This window comes from Dama dama, chromosome X (genome assembly GCF_033118175.1).
Source record: "Dama dama isolate Ldn47 chromosome X, ASM3311817v1, whole genome shotgun sequence".
In the NCBI taxonomy this organism is placed as follows: domain Eukaryota; kingdom Metazoa; phylum Chordata; class Mammalia; order Artiodactyla; family Cervidae; genus Dama; species Dama dama.
Window position 1 is genome coordinate 15,225,906 of NC_083714.1, and position 20,773 is coordinate 15,246,678.

The 20,773-nt window shown below is 36.3% G+C and overlaps 1 protein-coding gene across 3 annotated transcripts in view; it reads right to left on the bottom strand.

Moving 5' to 3' along the window:
• The window catches only part of DCX (doublecortin), a 389,065-nt gene that overhangs the window by 256,097 nt on the left and 112,195 nt on the right, over positions 1-20,773 (bottom strand). Inside the window, exon 4 of one of the 3 annotated variants that reach the window (XR_009692018.1) lies at positions 801-1,139. The exons of 1 other annotated variant lie outside the window; for it this stretch is intronic. The gene's annotated coding sequence lies outside the window, so the exon portion shown is untranslated. Of the gene's footprint in view, positions 1-800; positions 1,140-4,490; positions 4,842-20,773 lie in introns of those variants that run through there. One more of the 3 variants, XR_009692017.1, reaches the window with a different exon arrangement.

Here is a 20,773-nt window from a genome sequence, read left to right on the forward strand (position 1 = left end):
ATGTAGGATCATTGTTACCATCGTTCTAAATTCCATATACTGCAGTGGTGTTTCTCTTTATGACTTACTTCACTCTGTATAATAGGCTCCAGTTTCATCCACCTCTTTAGAAATGACTCAATGTGTTCTTTTTTTTTTTTTTTTATAACTGAGCAATATTCCATATACCACAACTCTCTTATCCATTCCTTTGAGCACAGTCATTTTTAGGAACAATGTAGGCCACACACAACACATCAGTGGTTCCTAGTTTGTGGCCTCTGGTTTAATATCTTTCTTTCCCATTTGGCTCTCTGCTCCACAGGGGCACAAGCCCACGGGTCTGCTGTGCTCACCACAGTGTCTGGATTCAACAAACGAAAAAATAAAAATAGAAGATGGACCCACCCTCCCAGTAGAGTAACAGGTTCAGAAAGAATACACTGGCAAGGAGATGGCATTCTGTCACTCCCTGCCTCTTTTTCGATTGCCAGCTGGAAATGTCGCCATGTCCCTTTAAGCCCTACTCCCAGTTGACCCCTGCAGGCCTCCTTATCCTCTGCCCTGAAGTCATCACAATGGCCACATGGTTTCTGGTGGGGGCGGGGCCCTCTATGACATCACCATGGGCCCAGACCTGCCTGGTCCTCAGTCTCCAGGTGCCGAGAGCAGACCAGCACACCAGGAGCCATTTCCTCTCAGCTCACCACGTGGTCCCACAAATGGTTCCTGTGCTTATCCGTGGGTGTTACCTGTGTCTACGCCTTAATGTTTACTTCTCTGAGATAGAAAGCGGAAGAACTCCAGGGGAAGGTGCTCTGCGGAGGGCACTTTCTAATTTGGCAGAATCTACCAGAGCAAGCCCAAGATTGTCTTGAGATCACGTTGCTCTGGCTTTTCTTCGTTGTGCTGATGTACGTTAACAGTGAAGTTGGCAGGAGAACATGGCCAGAGTAATGTGCAGACTCCTCCTGCCCGTCCAGGCGGTTCATTAGGCTCTCCAGGAAAGAAAAAGGAAAAGGCTTCCTCCAACAAAGACTATATGTTCGATACCTTAACCCTGCTCAAGATGGACCTTGTGAAATTTGTGTCCAGTGTGCAGAATCTGAAACTTGCCATGGCAACCGACGGTAACTTCAACCCTCCCAATGTTGAGGTTCCTGCGGATGCACACAATAACATTACAGTATATGAGCTCTCAGGAAACAAAGACTCTGATTGAGTGGATTTGTATGTCAAAGTAGAGGAGAAATAGTTGAGTGTTGACAAACTCTATCCAAACTAATAAAACTATTCTGAAGCAAAACAAAAAGCCTCTGATATTTTTTTATTAGCTTTAAGTTTTACCTTTTCCAGAATGTAGCATAACTGGCATCATGCAGCATATAACCTTTTCCAGACTAGCTTATTTTACTTAATAACAGTCATTCAGTTTTCATCCATTTCTTTTTGTGATTTGATGGCTCATTTCTTTTTATTCTTTAATAATATTGGTATGTTCATATACCATAGTTTGTTTATCCATTCATCTATTAAAGGACACTTTGGTTGCTTCCAATTTTGTGTGTGTATGAGAGAGAGTGAATATGAATTAAGCTATTATAAAATTCATGTGCATGTTTTTGTGTTGGCATTAGCTATCAAATCATTTGGTTAACTATCTAGGAGCATAACTGCTAGGTCATATGTATGACAATGTTTAGCTTTGTTAAGAAATTGCTTCCAAAGTGAGTACCATTTTGCATTCCCACTAACAATGAATGAGAGTTTCTGTTGTTCCTCATCTTTACCAGTAATTGGTTTTGTCAGATTTGTGTATTTGACCATTCCAATGAGTGTGTAGTCGTATCTCATTGTTTTAATTTCATCAGTCTACTCTAAAAAGTTATCTTATTTCTGTATTTCCATTGTGTTTTATTACCATAAATTCTTCAGGCATTTTATCTTTAATCTGAGGTTTAAATCTTCTGCTCAGGAAAACTTCTGCTGCTGTTTATACCATCAGTTATTACATCGGTTAATTAGTCCTCTACTAATATTTTCATGAAAGACTGATAACTTGAAATCATGTATATTGGGAAAATTTTATTTTTAATTGAACAACACTGACCACATTTTCTTTTCCTGAATATTGCTTTGTCCATGAATGTTTAGTGCCTCCACACAAAAGTTTAAGTTCCTCATGAACTTCTCCCCTTCTTTTTTTAGTTTGTTTTGATTTTCTTATATACTTACTAGATGTTAACCAAATCTGTATTAGTATGAGTTGCAGTTGTACCTTTACCCTGAAGTTTTATTACAAGCATGTATGTATTTTATCAGAATCTTGACTTTATTATGTGTCTTCATATGGTTTTAAAAACCTATATGCTCATCATTTAAGTCTTTTATAGTCTATGCCTTTTCTCCATTGAGATTCAAATGAATCTATTTATACAATATTAGAAACAGAGAACAACATAAAATATGTTGATACAGTTATTGAAGAAAATATATTTTAAAAAGAACAGTAACTAAACTATTTGCTATTTTTTCACAAAATTAATTTTATCTCAGTATATTTTGTAATTGTGAAAGTCCAAATGTTCTTGCATATAGTCTATAAACAGAGAAGATAAATTAGCAAGCACCTCAATTGAACATAGATTTATAGAAAATCTAATGTTCAATTTTAACTATTTTAACTTACAGTCTTGTCATAGTTTAGTTATCAACATTCTTGTTTTTTTGTCAGTAAAGAGCATGTGCTAGTTTTTTGGGGGGAAGACTATTTTAATCAATATTTTTCCTATGCTTTTTATTTTCAAGAGAACAGAAATCTTAAACAAGACACTTGTTTTTGAGTGTCTGGTACTGTGCCTAATGAATATTTTTCTAATTAATATGTTATCATTGGTAAAATGTACTTTCTGTTTACTTCAAACACTGATTTAAAGTAACTTGATAAAAGATATATTAAATTAAATATGTTTGGAATTGATATGTACACAGTGCTATGTTTAAAATGATAACCAAAAAAATAAAAATAAAAAATAAAATGATGACCAACAAGGACCTACTGTGTAGCACAGGGAACTCTGCTGAATACTCTGTAATAACCTAAATGGGAAAAGAATTTGAAAAAGAATAGATATATGTATAACTGAATCACTTTGCTGTACACCTGAAGCTGACACATTGTTAACCAATTATACTTCAATATAAAATAAAAAATTAAAAAAGAAAATAAACTTTCACAGAAGAGAAAGATAGCAATATAAACTAAGCAACATTGAGAATGAGGCAAAATATTATTGTGCTTCACAGTACACTAGCTTTATCAATATAAATAGTAGTCACTGTTTCAAATGGAAGGAAATTAACTCAGCACCGCTCTTTCATATGAAGGCATATAAATACAGATACAGATATAGATACAAACATATAATGGCATTTCTATCCATCATTCATCTCCTTTTATGTTGTTCCATTATAATAGAATCTGTGGTTGTTATCTCTCTATTAATATAATGGTATCATTCACTTTCATACATCAGGTATTTGTTAAGTACCTGTGTCAGAGTGTTTCAGGCACTGGAGATACAGTGGTAAAAAAATCCTTGAACTCATTGATTTTATATTTTATTCCCAAGTTAGGTAGAGATATTTAATAAGCAAAGAAGTCAAATATATAATCACTAAGGACTGACTATGGAGAACAAACAGGCAGAGAGAGAAAGAACTCAATTAGCTAAAGACACATGGAATCAGAAAGAACACATACTTGTTCTATGTTTTTCATTTTTGTCACTAATATAAGAAATCTGAGACTCTGGAACTGACACTGAGAAAGTCATGCCCTGAATTATATCTTGTTTTTAGTCAATGCAGTGTTTAAAGTAGACATGGTGATTTTTTTAGCCACATACTCAAAATATACATGCTTTTATTTATTTTAAGTACAATTTTCCTTTTTAAAGTTGAAGTACAGTCCATGGGGTTGCAAAGAGTCTGACATGACTAAGCACAGCATGTAGTTGGTTTACAAATTTTTTTTTGCTTTTTTAACTATTTATATGCAATCTTAGCCATGTTATTGAAGACAGATTTCTTTTGCCCTGATGGCTATCTCTTGGTAGAATCTTAACAAGTTTGAGATTAGAAACACTTTCCTGAGATGCATGTGGTCTTAGTTCTTTGGTGCATTTCTTATTGGATATTTTAAGTTATAGAAAAAAAGCACAGTAATCTTTGAAAATGCCAATATATCTTATTCAGGATTAACTCTGGAATTTCATAAAAGAAGCCTATTTTCCCACTTTAAATTTTGCATGTCAAAAAGCTCATATCATTAGTACCAAAAAGCTCATATCATTAGTAATTTCTCTGGATTATATCCTTGCAATTCTTAACTGAACTGAGCCTATGAATTTGGTAATTTTCTAGTAGAAAATAAGATCCTAAGGGAATAAGACACCAAGAAAATGTGGAGTTGGAGATAGTTTTGAGTGTAGGTATAGGCCTAGGATTCAAGGTGTTCCATAGTATTTCAAAAAAATGTGGGAGATACCAGTTTTGGAAGGACAAGCTTTATGTACTTCTTAAGTTTGTCTAGTGATTGCTCATTTCTTGCTATGCAGTGAAAGTGTCAGTCATTCAGTTGTGTCTGACTCTTTGTGACCCCATGGACTGTAGCTCACCAGGCTCCTCTGTTCATGGAATTCTCCAGGCAAGAATACTGGAGTGGGTTGCCATTTCCTTCTCCAGGGGATCTTCCTGACCCAGGGATTGAACATGGCTCTCCCACATTGCAGGCAGACTCTTTACTGACTGAACTGCCAGGGAATCCCTTGCTATGCAGAAGAACCATTACAACTTCATGCCTAAAAAAAAAGAAGATAAGAAAAAGCTCATTTCTTCGGTCTCCAGAATGTGAGACTTTAAAGACATAACCTTTAAAGACTGGCTCCATTATTCACACTGAGACGTTTATTGAAGATCAATTTTCACTCACTCCAGCATTGTATGATATAAACATTTGACTTATTGAGAGTTAAGAGATATATAAGGTATGTTTATCTTATCATTCCTTAATATTTTACTATTGTGTTATTTTGAAAAATTCGCAAGAACAAATTTGAAACAAAATCATATAAGAAAATAAGAATGCGGGGTCAGGGGAGAGACTTCCCTGGTGATCCAATGGCTAAGACTCCATGCTCCCAATGCAGGGGGCCTGGGTTTGAACCCTGTTCAGGGAACTAGATCCCACATGCCTCAACTTAGAGTTCGAATGCCAAAACTAAAAGATGCCGCCACTGAGACCTGGCACAGCCAAATAAATACATAAATATTTTAAAAAGAAAATAGAATGGGGCTTTAGGTAGTTATTCAAGCAAAATGAAGAGCTGTCATAGTCCAGTAAAGTAGTTGTTCTTTTTAAAAAAAAAGTGCACGAATGAAAGGAATGCCATACTCAAACATCACTATGGTATCTATGTACTGGGGGATATGGCAGAAGTTGCCAAGTTTAAATCACTTCTCCATTTACTAGTCTATTTAGAAAAAAATAATTCCATTTTCAAAATAACTGTACACATCTAACCCTTCCCCCTTTTCTGTGATTTTAATCCTAGATGACATATGGAAGGAAATCTTACTATTTTTCTTGGTACCATTTGTTCTTATTTCATTATTTGTTTTGGTAATAACTTGTCTACTTTTGTATAAGTAAATAAATTTACTGAAAATGGTAAGTTGTATAACATTACCATGTTTAGTCTGAGGTAGTAGATACAAAATATTTTGCATTTAGAACTGATGGACCTACATTTTATAACTTAGCCTGTACACTGTGAGTGTACAATGATGCTGTGTAGACTAGGATGATGTCTTCAGAATGGGACAGTAATTAAAAAAATTAACCCTAAAAATCTACATTTTGGGGTGGACTTACTTTTGATGAAATATAAGAATAATCCTTTTGACATGAAACACTACCTTTAAATTAGGGAAAAACATGAGAACTACAGGAGAAAAGCAGGATGGGGAAAAGGAAATGTTGACTTAAAATGGATGCAGACTGATACATATTACTAGCGTGCCATAGGCGAAACATCACAAAAATTAAAAAACTTGGTGCGTAACCTCCAAGAGCTCACACTCCAATTCTGCTAGTTATATAGTAGAGTCTATACAAAAAATGTAACCTGCATTATGAGCTGATTTTAGTTGATTGCTATTTGAGTTATACAGATAATGCTGTCGAATTTCAGAAGATAGAGGAACCACTGTATCTTTGGTGAGCTTTAAGAAGGAAATGTGACTTAGAGAAAAAATACAATAATGCAAAGTCTTCTAAAGATAAAGAGAAAAGTGAATGTGTATGAAATGTGTTGCATTATTTTTCTGCTGAATGCTTTTTTGTCTATTTCGTTGAGTTATTAATCTAAGTGAAATAGTTTGTGTTATTAATGACTATTAGTAATGGAGCTGTTTCTTAAGTTCAGGTTTTTCATACAAAAAATGAAGCCCTCTCTAATCAAGATTCACTCTGTTGACCCAATAAATCATAGTCTTATGGCAAAATGTTAGGTATGAGTCCTATTAAACTGAATTTTTTCCTAAATGTTGAATAAATTTTATTTTGAGAACACTGTTGTCTTCAAATAGGCATTAGATTATTAAAATCCTCAACTAGTAGGACATTTTCTGGATTCTATTAACAGATTTTTTTTCTTATTAAAAAACAAATTTCAGAGTCTTCCCTGGCAGTCCAGTGGTTATGACTCTGCTCTTCCACTGTGGGGATGGATCTCTGGTCAGGGAACTAAGGTCCCTCATGCTGGGCGGTGAAGTTAAAAAGAAAAACAAAGTTCAACCGATTAAATTGATGATCTAATTGGCTTTATTAGGTGATTCATGAATCAGACTGCATCCCACCTACTAACTAGAAGAGTGCTCTGAGGGGTTGAACAAAATAGGTTTTTATAGAAAGAAGGATAGGACAAGGACACTATTAGCAAAAGAGAAAAAAGATTATTTTTAGGCCAAGATATCTACTTTCTTGAGGGGGGAAGAGAAAGGAAGTTTTATCATGCATATTGCCTCTTCTTCCTCTCATGGGATATAGAGGGCCCATGTGGCAGGTGACCTCATTGGTGCTGACCAAAAAATTCCAGACTGGTTGATTAAGATTACATTTCTAGTGAAGGTTAAAACTGCAATTAAGTTAGCTGTTTAATTTACATTTGGTGTCATGGGCATTAGCACAAGTTGTGCCATTTTAGACCTGTGGTTTTCTCTTTAACATTCCTCAATCCAAGATGAGAGTGCTACATATAGAAAACTCAAGAGATGGGTCAGAGTCTAATCTGTGATGAATTCATAAAACAATGTGGTTTTAAGAGTGGCACTGAGTCACAGAGGTATTCTCAAATTTGGAAGACGAGATTCTAGTTTTTTTTTTTAATTGCATTTGGGATGAAAGTATTCACCATGAATGAGGTTGTTTGGCTTTAAAATAAGCTGTGGGGAGGATTAGTAAGAAACAAAAAGTTTTAAGTACTGTCATAGTCTAAATGTGTACTTCCCATTTCATGAAAAGGTGGGAAGCATGCAGTGCTTCAGTTCAGTTCAGTTCAGTTGCTCAGTCATGTCTGACTGCGACCCTATGGACTGCAGCATGCCAGGCTTCCCTGTCTATCACCAACTTCTGGAGCTTGCTCAAACTCATGTCCATTGAGTTGGGTGATGCCATCCAACCATCTCATCCTCTGTCATCCCCTTCTCCGCTTGCCTTCAACCTTTCCCAGCATCAGGGTCTTTTCCAATGAGTCATCACTTTTATCTATTTTCTTTCTTTTTTTGGATAAATGTCTATTCAAGTCCTTTGCCTTAATCAGATTATTGACTTGTACTTGATAACACTTTTAAACTGCTGAATCAACCAACTCTGATGCCTGCTCTGTGTACTCCCAGTTATGTAATCCAGTAAACTACCTGTGGTATATAGAATATGGCCCTTAAAAGATATGCATGTTCTAATCCATGAAATCTATGAATATGTTATCTCAGGTACTTTGCAGATGTGATTAAGTTCAGTTCAGTTCAGTCACTCAGTTGTGTCTGACTCTTTGCAACCCCATGAACTGCAACACTTCAGGCTCCCCTGTCCATCACCAACTCCCAGAGCTTGCTCAAACTCATGTCCATCGAGTCAGTGATGCTATCCAACCATCTTATCCTCTGTTGTCCCCTTCTCCTCCTGCCTTTAATCTTTCCCAGCATCAGGGTCTTTTCCAATGAGTCAGTTCTTTGCATCAGGTGGCCAAAGTATTGGCGCTTCAGCTTCAGCATCCAATAAATCAGCTTCAGTCCTTCCAATGGATATTCAGGACTGATTTCCTTTAGGATTGACTGGTTTGATCTCCTTGCTGTACAAGGGACTTTCAAGAGTATTCTCCAGCACCATAGGGTTAACTGCCAGATAGACAGATATGATGCCAGAAGATGAGCACCCCAGGTTAGAAGGTGTGCAATATGCTACTGGGGAAGCCCTGTGCATGCTCAATCATTTCCAACTCTTTGCGACCTTATGGATTGTAGGCTGCCAGGCTCCTCTGTCCATGGGATTTTCCAGGCAAGAATACTGGAGTGGGTTGCCGTTTCCTTCTCCAGGGGATCTTTCTAATCCACGGATCAAACCTGCATCTCCTGTGGCTTCTGCATTAGCAGGCAGATTCTTTACCACTGAGCCACCTGGGAAGCCCAAGTGGCTAGGGTTACCTACTGAAAACCAAAACCATCAACCTCTACTCTCAGTTGGGAGACGAAGGACAGAAATTACCTACCCTCCCCCACACATACATCACTCTCTACATTAACAAGCGTACTATTCCAGGAGATTCTTACCCATGCAAATGGCTTAATTCTTCATTATAATAATTTTCTGAAACATTCATCAACTTTTCAATGGAAAGTATCAACAGTTTTTGTCCTAAGACTCTGAATATCTCTCCTCAAAACTCTCCCATTACTGTTTTCACCAGTACTGGACAGTTATATAATGATCCTTATCCAGTTGTAAAAAAGTCCCCACATTAGAAGACCCATTTTTAACCAAACTTCCAATTCACAATAAATTCTGACTTTGCCCTCTCCCTGTGAAATAATACCAAAGCTTCCAGGAGGTGGTTTTCTACCTCTCCAGGCTAAGTAAGCAAATAAACTCAAGTTATCATTATAATATATGTATCAATACTGCTATGTAACATAGTTTTGTAATGCCTGCTTTTAAATTTAATATGAATATAAATATATCATAAATGTACATGTCTGCTGAAAACTTGTTATGATGATGGTACTTATTAGGTTTGTGATATTTAACATTAATTTTCACTGTTGCATTCCATTGTATAAATACCCAGCAATCGTTTTATCCACTTTTCTGGATGAATGTTTTGTCTGATATCAATAGAGCTATACTAACTTTCTTTTGGTTAGTATTTACCAGATATATAATTTTTCCATTTTTTTACTTAAAGTAATATTTCTTATATTTTAGATATGTATCTTATAAGTACAATATTAGTTGGATTTCACATTTTTATTGAATTTAAAATCTGTATGTTTTAAGTGGTATGTTCAGCCCGTTTATATTTATTGGAATTACCAATATATTTGGACTTACTATCATCTTATTTTCTTATTTCACTTGGTTTTTGTTTGTCTTTTTTCCCTTTCCTATATTTCACTCAGTTGCTTAAATTTTTAATTCCTTTTTATTCCCTCTACTGATTTGGAAATTAGGTATTCTACTTCTATTCTTTTAGTGATTAACCTTAAAATATTAACAAATCTTATAATCCTTAATGTAAAGGATAAAGTTCATCAGCAAGTCTAGTCTCCTCTCTCATAATACAAGGACTGAATGGTAGAATACTTTACATGCAATTTCTTTCTCTCATCCTCTATATTACTCTTGTTGAGCACTTTACTTTCCTTTTGTTTTATTTTTAATTTTTTATTAAAATGACACATGAACTAATCTTAAAACATCATGCTGACTAAAAAAAAGTCTTAGACAAAGGAAAATTATTTTGTGATGACATTTATATTAAATTCTAGAACTCACTGTCCAACATGGTAGTTAATAGCTACAAATGGTTGTTGAGCACTTGATATAAGATTAGTCCAAATTGTGATGTACTATAAGTGTAAATTGCACACTAGATTTCAAAGACATAACATGAAAAGATATAATATATCTCACCCATAATTTTTATACTGATTAGGGTGTAGATTGACTAGAATGTCAGGAAGAAATTTCCTGTGGTGATAACTATATTTTATAACTTGATGGAAGTTAGCATTACACAGGTTACTGATTTGTCAAAATTAAAATTATTAAACTCTAATTATTCATATGCATGCTGAAGTATTTAAGGTGAACTATACTGATATTTTCAATTTATTTTGAAATGTATCAAAAATTAAGATGGTTTGATGGGTGAATAAAGGGCTGAATAAATACATAGTTGTATGATAAAGCAACTATTGTAAACTGTTAATTATAGAATCTAGGGGGTGGATATACATACAATTGTACACTATATAATGTTTTCATTTTTTGTATGATTGCAAATGTCCATTATAAAATGATGAACAAAACCATCCATATAGATAATTTTAAAAGTTAATTACATGAAACAATGGTTTTAAAGGCACTGGCCATCAGGCAACGAAGGACACTAGTTTGTTGATGTGAGAAACAAATAAGGTGACCTCTATGATTGCTCTAGCCATTTTCCAGATCATGACATAAGGAGGAGTTATTGAAGTAAAGCTTAGTGAATTCTGTCAATGTTATGGAGATAAGAGTCTGGGGAGATCAATACAGCTAGAGCTAATGAGAAAGAAACAGAATACTGGAGAACTGCAGAGATCCCCCTCAAGTATTCAGCAGAATAACTATTGTGCACCTATGTGGAAAATATACCTGAGGCCAGAGAAAGAACAAGAAGGGACTAGACTAGAATAAATGACACCTGACACAGAGGGCCAGAAATAGTGCCTATTCCCACCAGTCAGACTGGGAAAACTCATAATTCACAGGATGTTGGAGAGTACCCAGGAAGGTCTGGCCTCAGTTGTGGGAAAAATTAGCCATAGACTGAGGTCTTTGCTGAACTTATGTAAACCAGAAAAATAAGACCTGAAAGTATTAAACTATTTTCAGGTAACTTAACTGCACCTAAGGACACAGCAAACAGAGATTTATAGGAAGACAAGTATATCCAGCACCTGACAAGTTAAAATGTATAATGTCTGGCATCTGATCAAAAGTATATAAAGAAACAGAGATATGCAAACTTATAATGAAGAGGAAAAACATCAATCAAAATTGACCCAAAACTGACAGAGATATTAGAAATAGCAGATAAGGACATTAAAATGTGTTTTTTAACTGTATTCCACATGTCAATAAGCTAAGTAGACATATGATGCTAAGTCACTTCAGTCGTGTCCGACTCTGTGTGACCCCACAGACAGCAGCCCACCAGACTCCGCCACCCCTGGGATTCTCCAGGCAAGAACACTGGAGTGAGTTGCCATTTCCTTCTCCAATGCATGAAACCGAAAAGTGAAAGTGAAGTCGCTCAGTCGTGTCTGACTCTTAGTGACCCCATGGACTGCAGCCTACCAGGCTCCTCTGTCCATGGGATTTTCCAGGCAAGAGTACTGGAGTGGGTTGCCATTGGCTTCTCCAAGTAGACATATGAAGAAGACCCAAATGAACTTCTAGAGATAAAAACGTACAGTTTCTGAGAAGAAAAATTCACTGAGGGGAATTAAGGCAGACTAGGTGCTACAGAAGAAAGGATAAGTGAACTTGAAAGCATAGCAAATAGAAAAACTATACAAAATGAAGCATATGGAGAAAAAAAGATAAAAAATGAAAGAGCACTACTGAACTATGTGACAATTATGAATGACTTCATATATGAGCAATTGGAATACTTGGGAGTGTTGGGGACAGGAAAAACATTTTGAGAAGTTGGAAGAAGTTTTCCAACATTAGTGAAAAATATAAATTTAGAGGTCCAAAATGCTCAATGAATCCCAAATAGAAGTATGAAGAAAACTATAGTGAGACACATCATAATCAAATTGCTCAAAACCAATGATAAGGAGAAAATCTTAAAAGGAAACAAATCTGTTATACATAGCAGAATGAAAATAATGACATCATTGCCAGAAACAATGCTATTGAAAAGAGTTGAGACCTTTAAAGTGTCTGTGTGTGTGTGTGTTAGTCACTCAGTCATGTCTGGATCTTTGCAACCATAAGGCCTATAGCCTGATAGGCTCCTCTGTCTGTGGAATTCTCCAGGCAAGAGTACTGCAGTGGCTGTCATTCCCTTCTCCAGGGGATCTTCCCAACCCAGGGATTGAACCCAGGTCTCCTGCATTGCAGGTGGATCCTTTACCATCTGAGCCACTAAGAAAGCCCCTTTAAAGTACTGAGGGGGGCGAAACCCTTTCAAGCTATACAGAATTCTATATATGGCAATATATATTTCCAAAAAAATCAAGTCATTTTCAAACATATAAAAACTTAAAGAAGTCATCACTAGCAGACTTGCACTACTATTTCTGGAGAATCACATGGACAGAAGAGCCCAGTGTGCTACACTTCATACGGTTGCAAAGAATTGGCCATGACTGAAATGACTTACACACATGCACACTGGATTTTCTACACAGACAATCGTGTTGCCTGAAAATATAGTTTTATTTCTTCCTTTCTGATTGGGATGCCTTTTATATTTTTATTTTATCTTGTCTGATTGCACTGATTAGAATGTTGCATAGAAGTGGCAGAGTAGACATTTTTGCCTTGTTCCTGATCTTAGGAGTGAATCATTCAGTCTTTTAACATTAAATACTAGGTTAGTAGTAGATACTTTGCAGATAACCTTTATCAGTTTAAGAAAGTTCCCTTCTATTCCTAGTTTGTTGAACGCTTTTATCACACACACAAAAAAAAACTACTGGGTTTTGTCAAATCCTTTTTCTGCGTCTATTGAAATGATTGTATTTTTTCACCTTTTTAGTTTGTTAATATGATACATTGACTGGCTTTCAATGTTAATCTAACCTTGCATTCCTGGGATAAAAACCCACTTAGTCATGATGTGTTTTATTTCTATATATTGCTAGGTTCAATTTACTAAAGTTTTGTTATGAATTTTTACATGTATTTTCATGAGTGTTAGCCTATAATTTTCTTCTCTTATAATATTTCTGTGATCTTCCAGATGTTCAAGCTGATTTTAGAAAAGGCAGAGGAACCAGAGATCAAATTGCCAACATCCGCTGGATCATCAAAAAAGCAAGAGAGTTCCAGAAAAACATCTATTTCTGCTTTATTGATTATGCCAAAGCTTTTGACTGTGTGGATCACAATAAACTGTGGAAAATTCTGAAAGAGATGGGAATACCAGACCATCTGACCTGCCTATTGAGAAACCTATATGCAGGTCAGGAAGCAATAGTTAGAACTGGACATGGAACAACAGACTGGTTCCAAATGGGAAAAGGAGTACGTCAAGACTGTATATTGTCACCCTGCTTGTTTAACTTATATGCAGAGTACATCATGAGAAATGCTGGACTGGAGGAAGCACAAGCTGGAATCAAGATTGCCAGGAGAAATATCAATAACCTCAGATATGCAGACGACACCACCCTTATGGCAGAAAGTGAAGATGAACTAAACAGCCTCTTGATGAAAGTGAAAGAGGAGAGTGAAAAAGTTGGCTTAAAGCTCAACATTCAGAAAACTAAGATCATGGCATTTGGTCCCATCACTTCATGGCAAATAGATGGGGAAACAGTGGAAACAGTGTCAGACTTTATTTTTTTGGGCTCCAAAATCACTGCAGATGGTGATTGCAGCCATGAAATTAAAAGACGCTTACTCCTTGAAGGAAATTTATGACCAACCTAGATAGCATATTAAAAAGCACAGACATTACTTTGCCAACAAAGGTCTGTCTGGTCAAGGCTATGGGTTTTCCAGTGGTTATGTATGGATGTGAGAGTTGGACTGTGAAGAAAACTGAGCACCGAAGAATTGATGCTTTTGAACTGTGGTGTTGGAGAAGACTCTTGAGAGTCCCTTGGACTGCAAGGAGATCCAACCAGTCCATCCTAAAGGAGATCAGTCCTGGGTGTTCACTGGAAGGACTGATGTTGAAGCTGAAACTCTAATACTTTGGCCACCTCCTGCAAAGAGCTGACTCGTTGGAAAAGACCCTGATGCTGGGAGGGATTGGGGGCAGGAGGAGAAGGGGATGACAGAGGATGAGATGGCTGGATGGCATCACCGACTCGATGGACATGTGTTTGAGTAAACTCCAGGAGTTAGTGATGGACATGAGGCCTGGCGTGCTGTGATTCATGGGGTCGCAAAGAGTTGGACATGACTGAGCGACTGAACTGAACTGAACTGAATATTTTTGTGTGATTTTGGTATTAGGGTAATGATGGCCTTGTAGCACGAATTGGGAAGTATTCTCTTATACTTTTGGAAAGATTTTATATAAAGTTATTATCATTTATTTTTTAAAGGTGTGGTGCATGTGTGCATAAGTGCTCAGTCGTGTCCAACTCTTTGCTACCCCATGGACTGAAGCCTGCCAGCCTCCTCTGTCCATGGGATTCTCCAGGCAAGAATACTGGAATGGGTTGTCATTTCTTCCTCCAGAGTTTAAAGGCGTGGTAGAATTCACCAGTGAAGCCGTATGAGCCTGGGAGTTTCTTTGTAGGAAGGTTTTAAATTATACTTTCAATTTCATATATATCTCACTCTTCAGTTTATCTGTTTCTCCTTGAGTGAACTTCAGTAATTTATGTCTTTCAAGGATTTGTCGATTTCACCTAATTCATCAAATTTGTGGGAATAGTTGCTCAAGTTATTCCCTCATTATTCATTTATTATCTGTATAATCTGTCATGATGCCACTTCTCTTGTTTTAGATATTTTAATTTTCATCTTATCTCTTTTTTATTCATTAATCTGGCTAGTGATTTACTAATTTTATTGATCCTTTCACAGAACCAGATTTTTATGTTTATTTCATTGATTTTTCTGTTATTCTGTTTTTTAATGTCATGGATTTCTGCTTTGACCTTTATTATTTCCTTTCTCCTACTTACTTTAGGTTTAATTTCTTCATCTTTCTTTTTTAAGTTTCTCAAGGTGGAATACTGTGTTATTACTCTGAGATCACTTTTCTTTTCTATATAGCCATCTTGTGTTATAAATTTACCTGTAAGTAAAGCTTTAGTAGCATCCTACCATTTTTAATGTGTTGTTCTTAAATTTTCATTTAGTTAAAATTATTTCTAATTTTCCTTTGATCTCTTGCTTGGTACATACATATCTAAAAGTGTTGTTTCATTTGCAAATATTGTGGAAAATTTGAAAGATCATTTTGTTATTGATTCCTAAAATTTCATTGTGGTCAAAGGACAAACTTTTCATGACTTGAATCTTAAATTTATTGAGACTTGTTTTATGTCCCAGACTATGGTCTATCTTGGTAAATATGCCCTGAGCACTGGAGAAAAAACTAAATTCTGATATTGTTGGGTGCATGCATGTATGCTAAGTTACTTTAGTCATGTCCAACTCTGCAACCCCATGGACTATAAACCACCAGGTTCGTCTGTCCATGGGATTCTCCAGGTGAGAATACTGAAGGGGGTTGCCATTTCCTTCTCCAGGGGATCTTCCCAACCTAGGGATCAAACCCATGTCTCTTACATCTCCTGCATTGGCAGGCAGGTTCTGTACAACTAGCGCCACCTGGGAAGCCCCATTGTTTGGTGATGTGTTCTGTAAATGTCAATGAGGTCAGGTTGGTTGATAGTGGTGCTTGAGTCTACTAAATATATGCTAATTTTCTACCCATTTATTTTATTCATTTTTTAGAGAGAGATATATAGACTCCTAGATTATAATTGTGGGTTTGTCTGTTTTTTCTTGCAGCTATATCAACTTTTGCCTCATAAACTTTGAAGTCCTGTTATTTGATGCATAAACAATTTAGGATTGTTATGTCTTCTTGTTTAATTGACCTCATTATCATCATTAAATAAATTACTTTATCTCTGGTAATATTTTGCTCTGAAATCAACTTAATCTGATAGTCATATAACCACTCCAACTTTCTTTGATTAGTGTTAGCATGCTATATCTTTTTCTATTCTTTTATTTTAAACCTATTTGTGCCTTTAAAGCGTATCCCCCTATTGTATAGCACATGGAACTCTGCTCAATGTTATGTGCCAGTCTGGATGGGAGGGGGCCTTGGGGGAGAATGGATACATGTATATGTATGGCTGAGTCCTTCTACTGTTCACCTGAAACTATCACAACATTGTTAATCAGCTATACCCCAATACAAAAAAAAAGTTTAAAGTTTGGGGAAAAAAGTGTGCTTCCTGCAGGCAGAATATAGTTGTGTCTTAACTTTTATCCTATATAACAATCACTGCCTTTTAATGTGGATGTTTTAACCATTTGCTTTAGCTTTGAGTGTATCATGAAATTATTTGTTTCGATTTGTTGCATCTTTTTTTGTTCACTCTTCTCTCTTTCTGCCTTCTTTTGGATTAATTAGGTATTTTTTATGATCCCATTTTATCTCATTTGTTGACTTGTTAGCTATAACATTTTGTTTTGTTATTTTAGTGATTGCTTTAAGGTTTTTTGTATGCACATTTAACTTGTTACAGTATACCTTCAAGTAATATTATTCCACTTCACATATAGTAAAGGAACCTTACAATTACATATTTTCATTTCTCCCCTCACAACCTTCATGCTATTGTTGTCATTTTTTTTTAGTTTTGTATATGCTCTAAATCACACAATACACTGTTATTTTTTTGTTGTTGTTGTTTAAACAATTTTTTACCAATTCCAGTGTTCTTCTTGCTTTTTGTTTAAATCAATACTTCCATCTGGTATCTCCTGAAGAATATCCTTTAGTAAAACAGGGATAATTTTAGGATAAAACTAATGCTTCCTTCTAGCATATACTCCTTGTAGCATTTTATAATCTTTTTCATTTGCTAGTAGGAATTTGGGCTTCCCACATGGCTCAGTGATAAAGAACTCACCTGCTAATGCAAGAGATGTAAGAGACACAGGTTCAATCCTTGGGTTGGGAAGATCCCCTGGAGAAAGGCATGGCAACTCACTCCATTTAAGTTTGAATGTCTCCACTTATTTTTCACCAGAATTTTTCATTTTGTTTCATCATTTATTAAACTGTATATGTGCTACTGCTATCAGAGTGGGTTGGCAGGAATACTGGAGTGGGTTGCCATTTCCTTATCCAGGGGATCTTCCCAATCCAGGGATCAAACCTGAGTCTCATGTCTCCTGCACTGGTAGGCAGGTTCTTTACCACTAGCACCACCTGGGAAGCCCATAGAAATAGTAGTGATGTCACAAACTCAGTATTGAGACACAATTTTGAGGTAGAAAACATGAACATGTACATAATAAAGGAAAATTCTTGCCTCCATTCAAATATATATGATAATTAAAAAAAACATATGAAACATGTTAAAAGCAAATTTTAAATATGCTGGTAACTATTTCTTTAAAACTTAATGGAAGTAAACTGTTTCTCATGACAGTTATGCTCATTCATATTGGATTTATCTATATAATCAATCAAAAACAAAGTAGTTACCCAGTAATGACTAATATAATAATGATGAGATTCTGAAACGGGCAACTGAATATGCATCACTTGCTTTTCACATGTAAATTCCATTACTAACAGAGCATTACTGTTCCCTTGCATTTCTATATAACACTGTAGCTAATAGGAGTATCATGATAGAATAAGGAGAGAAAAGGTCTTTATGTTGCATTTGCAAGTTTATAAGAAGCAAAAAAAAAAATCTAGATTTAAATCACAGCAGAAGCTCCTCCTTACCTGGGCACTTAACAAATAGTTTAGGATGAGAATGCAACTAACAGATTTGTATCTAATCTACAATTCAGCTGTAAATTCTCTTGTGAGCATTGGTCTGTCTCCTTTTCTTCAGGAGCAAAATGTATAAAGCATTTTTTTCAACTCTAGATTCAAATGAATGTAAATAGCTGAATTCTTTCAGACTTAAAGCATCTAGCTTTTGCCTAGAATGACTAATGCCTGAACATTTGCCTAGAATGACTACATCTATAAACAGGTCAATTTATCTCTTGAAGAAAAATGTAGATTTTCCAAGTGTTCTGCACTTTTTTTATTTACGAATCAAGAGGGTAGGGAAAGGAACAGAACAGAGACATCTCAATTAGAAACTGCCTGCTGGCCTAGCATCAGAACCATTTTTTCCCCCAATTTAGTTAGCAGAAGAAATAAGAAATATTCACTTAAGTCTCTGCTGAGTATACAATCCTCTAATAAGCACAGTGGAAGGAAAACTTGATAAGGTTCCATCCTTATCCTCAAGTAACATATATATGTCATTTGGATAAGTAGACATGATTTAATGAAGAAGCATAGGGCATCCATAAAGGCTTTCTTCATCTTATTAATGGTATCACCATTTGCTCAGGAAAGACTTTGGTGGTACTATATTCTTGATTACTTTTTAACTCCTACATCCAACTCATCAACAAATCCTGCTCGCTCTGTCTTCCAAACATGTCCAGAATCCACTATTTCTTACCACCTCCATAGATAGTGGTTCAGACCACTGTCATCTGTAGGGGAGGAAAAAATTGTCCTCTATCCTCTTAGAGTGTCCAGCTGGGCCTAAGAATTAAACTGACATAAAACAGATTAACAGAAGAAAAGTATACAAGTTTTAACTTTTTTTTTAACATGTACATGGGAGTCTTCATGAGAAAAATGAAGACTAAAGAAGCAATTAGAGTTGAACACATATGTACTGAATTAGAGGAACTTTTCAGGTGGCGCTAGCTGTAAAGAACCTGCCTGCCAATGTAGGAGATGTAAGGGACATGGGTTTGATCCCTGGATTGGGAAGATCCCTTGGAGGAGGGCATGGCAACCCACTCCAGTGTTCTTGCCTAGAGACTCCCATGGAGAGAGGAGCCTGTCAGGTTACAGTCCATGGGGTCGCAATGAGTTGGACATGACTGAGTGACTAAGATCAGCACACATCATTGCTTACATGGAAATTTCATCTCTTTTTAAAAGAAAGGAAAAAGGTCAGGCAGAGTATCCTTCTAACATCTGTTGTTTTTCAAGTGCCTTTAACTCCAAGTAGGTGATATGCTAGAGCAGTATATTTTGTGAGGCATGCTGTGAACTCTTTCACTTCTCTCACTTAAACTATGGCAATAGCCTCCTTGGTGGCCTCTCTGCTTCTACTCTTGTCTGTCTAATCCTTTTTACAGCCAAAGCAACCTTTTAAAACTATAAATCAGCTCACCTTACTCTCTTGTTGAGAATACTCCAAAGGGTTCCTATCACAATGGAGTCAAATCAAATTCATCACCATGGATTTCAAGGCTCTACCAGACCTATTCCCCACCAGTCTGTCTAACTTCATCTCCTAACATTTTATGCTCCTTACCTCCACTCCAGCCACACTACCCTTTCCGGGGTTTTTCAAATGCCATGCTTGAGAGACTAAATATGCAAACAGATCATGGCCAGACAAAATATAAATATAGAACTCTGACCCACAATTGGTAGAAAGCACTCAAGAAACCAACTTACTTTCTACAAGTCTGACTTGTAGGAAGTCAGACTACTATCTCTAGTAACCAATCCAGCAAACCAAACAATTCTCCATGTTATCATCATCCCAAAACATCCAGGACTTGATTAAAAAATGACAGCTCCCCTAATTTTTGTCCCAGCTTCCAACTTAGGAGCAACCAAACAAAGCCAAATATGCATCAATCACATAGGATTCCCTGCTTCTAGTTAGCCTGCCCACAGTTACTCCATGCCAACAGCCTCCAATCAAGGCATACCTGAAGCTATCCTTTCTTTTCATGATAAAGTGTCCCTCCTCACCTTCCTAAGGAAATGAAGACCCCCAAAGAAACAGTTAAACCTGAGTATTTTTATGCTAGGTTTGATTAATGGAAAGTCCCAGAAAATGTGGTAGGACAAAAGGGTATGAGCTAAAGATACGTGTCTGTTTAGCTCCTCAATCATGTCCAATTCTTTGTGACCCCATGGACTGTTGCCCACCAGGCTCCTCTGTCCTTGGGACTTTTTTCAGGCAAGGATACTGGAGTGGGTTGCCATTTCCTCCTCCAGGGGATCATTCTGACCCATGGATTGAACCCAGTCTCCTGTATTTCCTGCACTGGCAGATGGAGTCTTTACCACTAAACCACCCGGGTGCCCCTATGAGCTAAAGATAGTAAACAGGAAAACTTAGGAAGACTTGTTTAGTCAAGTTCCATCTATCTCCAGAGATAAGGATATTCCTTTCCTTTAGGTATAAGGTGGGCATGAGGATCTTATAATCTGCTTCAGGGAAAGCTCAGAGAGTCCTTCCTGCACCTACCATTTCTTAAATTCCTACAGCTCAAAATTTTCAATATGCCAGGGCACCATATTCTGGTGGTAATGTGTTCTGAAACCAGTCATTAGAAATAGTTAAGAATTTCTTTCACTACTTTATAGTCAGACTAATCTCAAAGGACCACTCTGTTCTCATATTTTCCCAGATAAGACCCAACTTCATCCTTCTTTTTTTTTTTTTTTTTAATTTTATTTTTATTTTTTTTTTC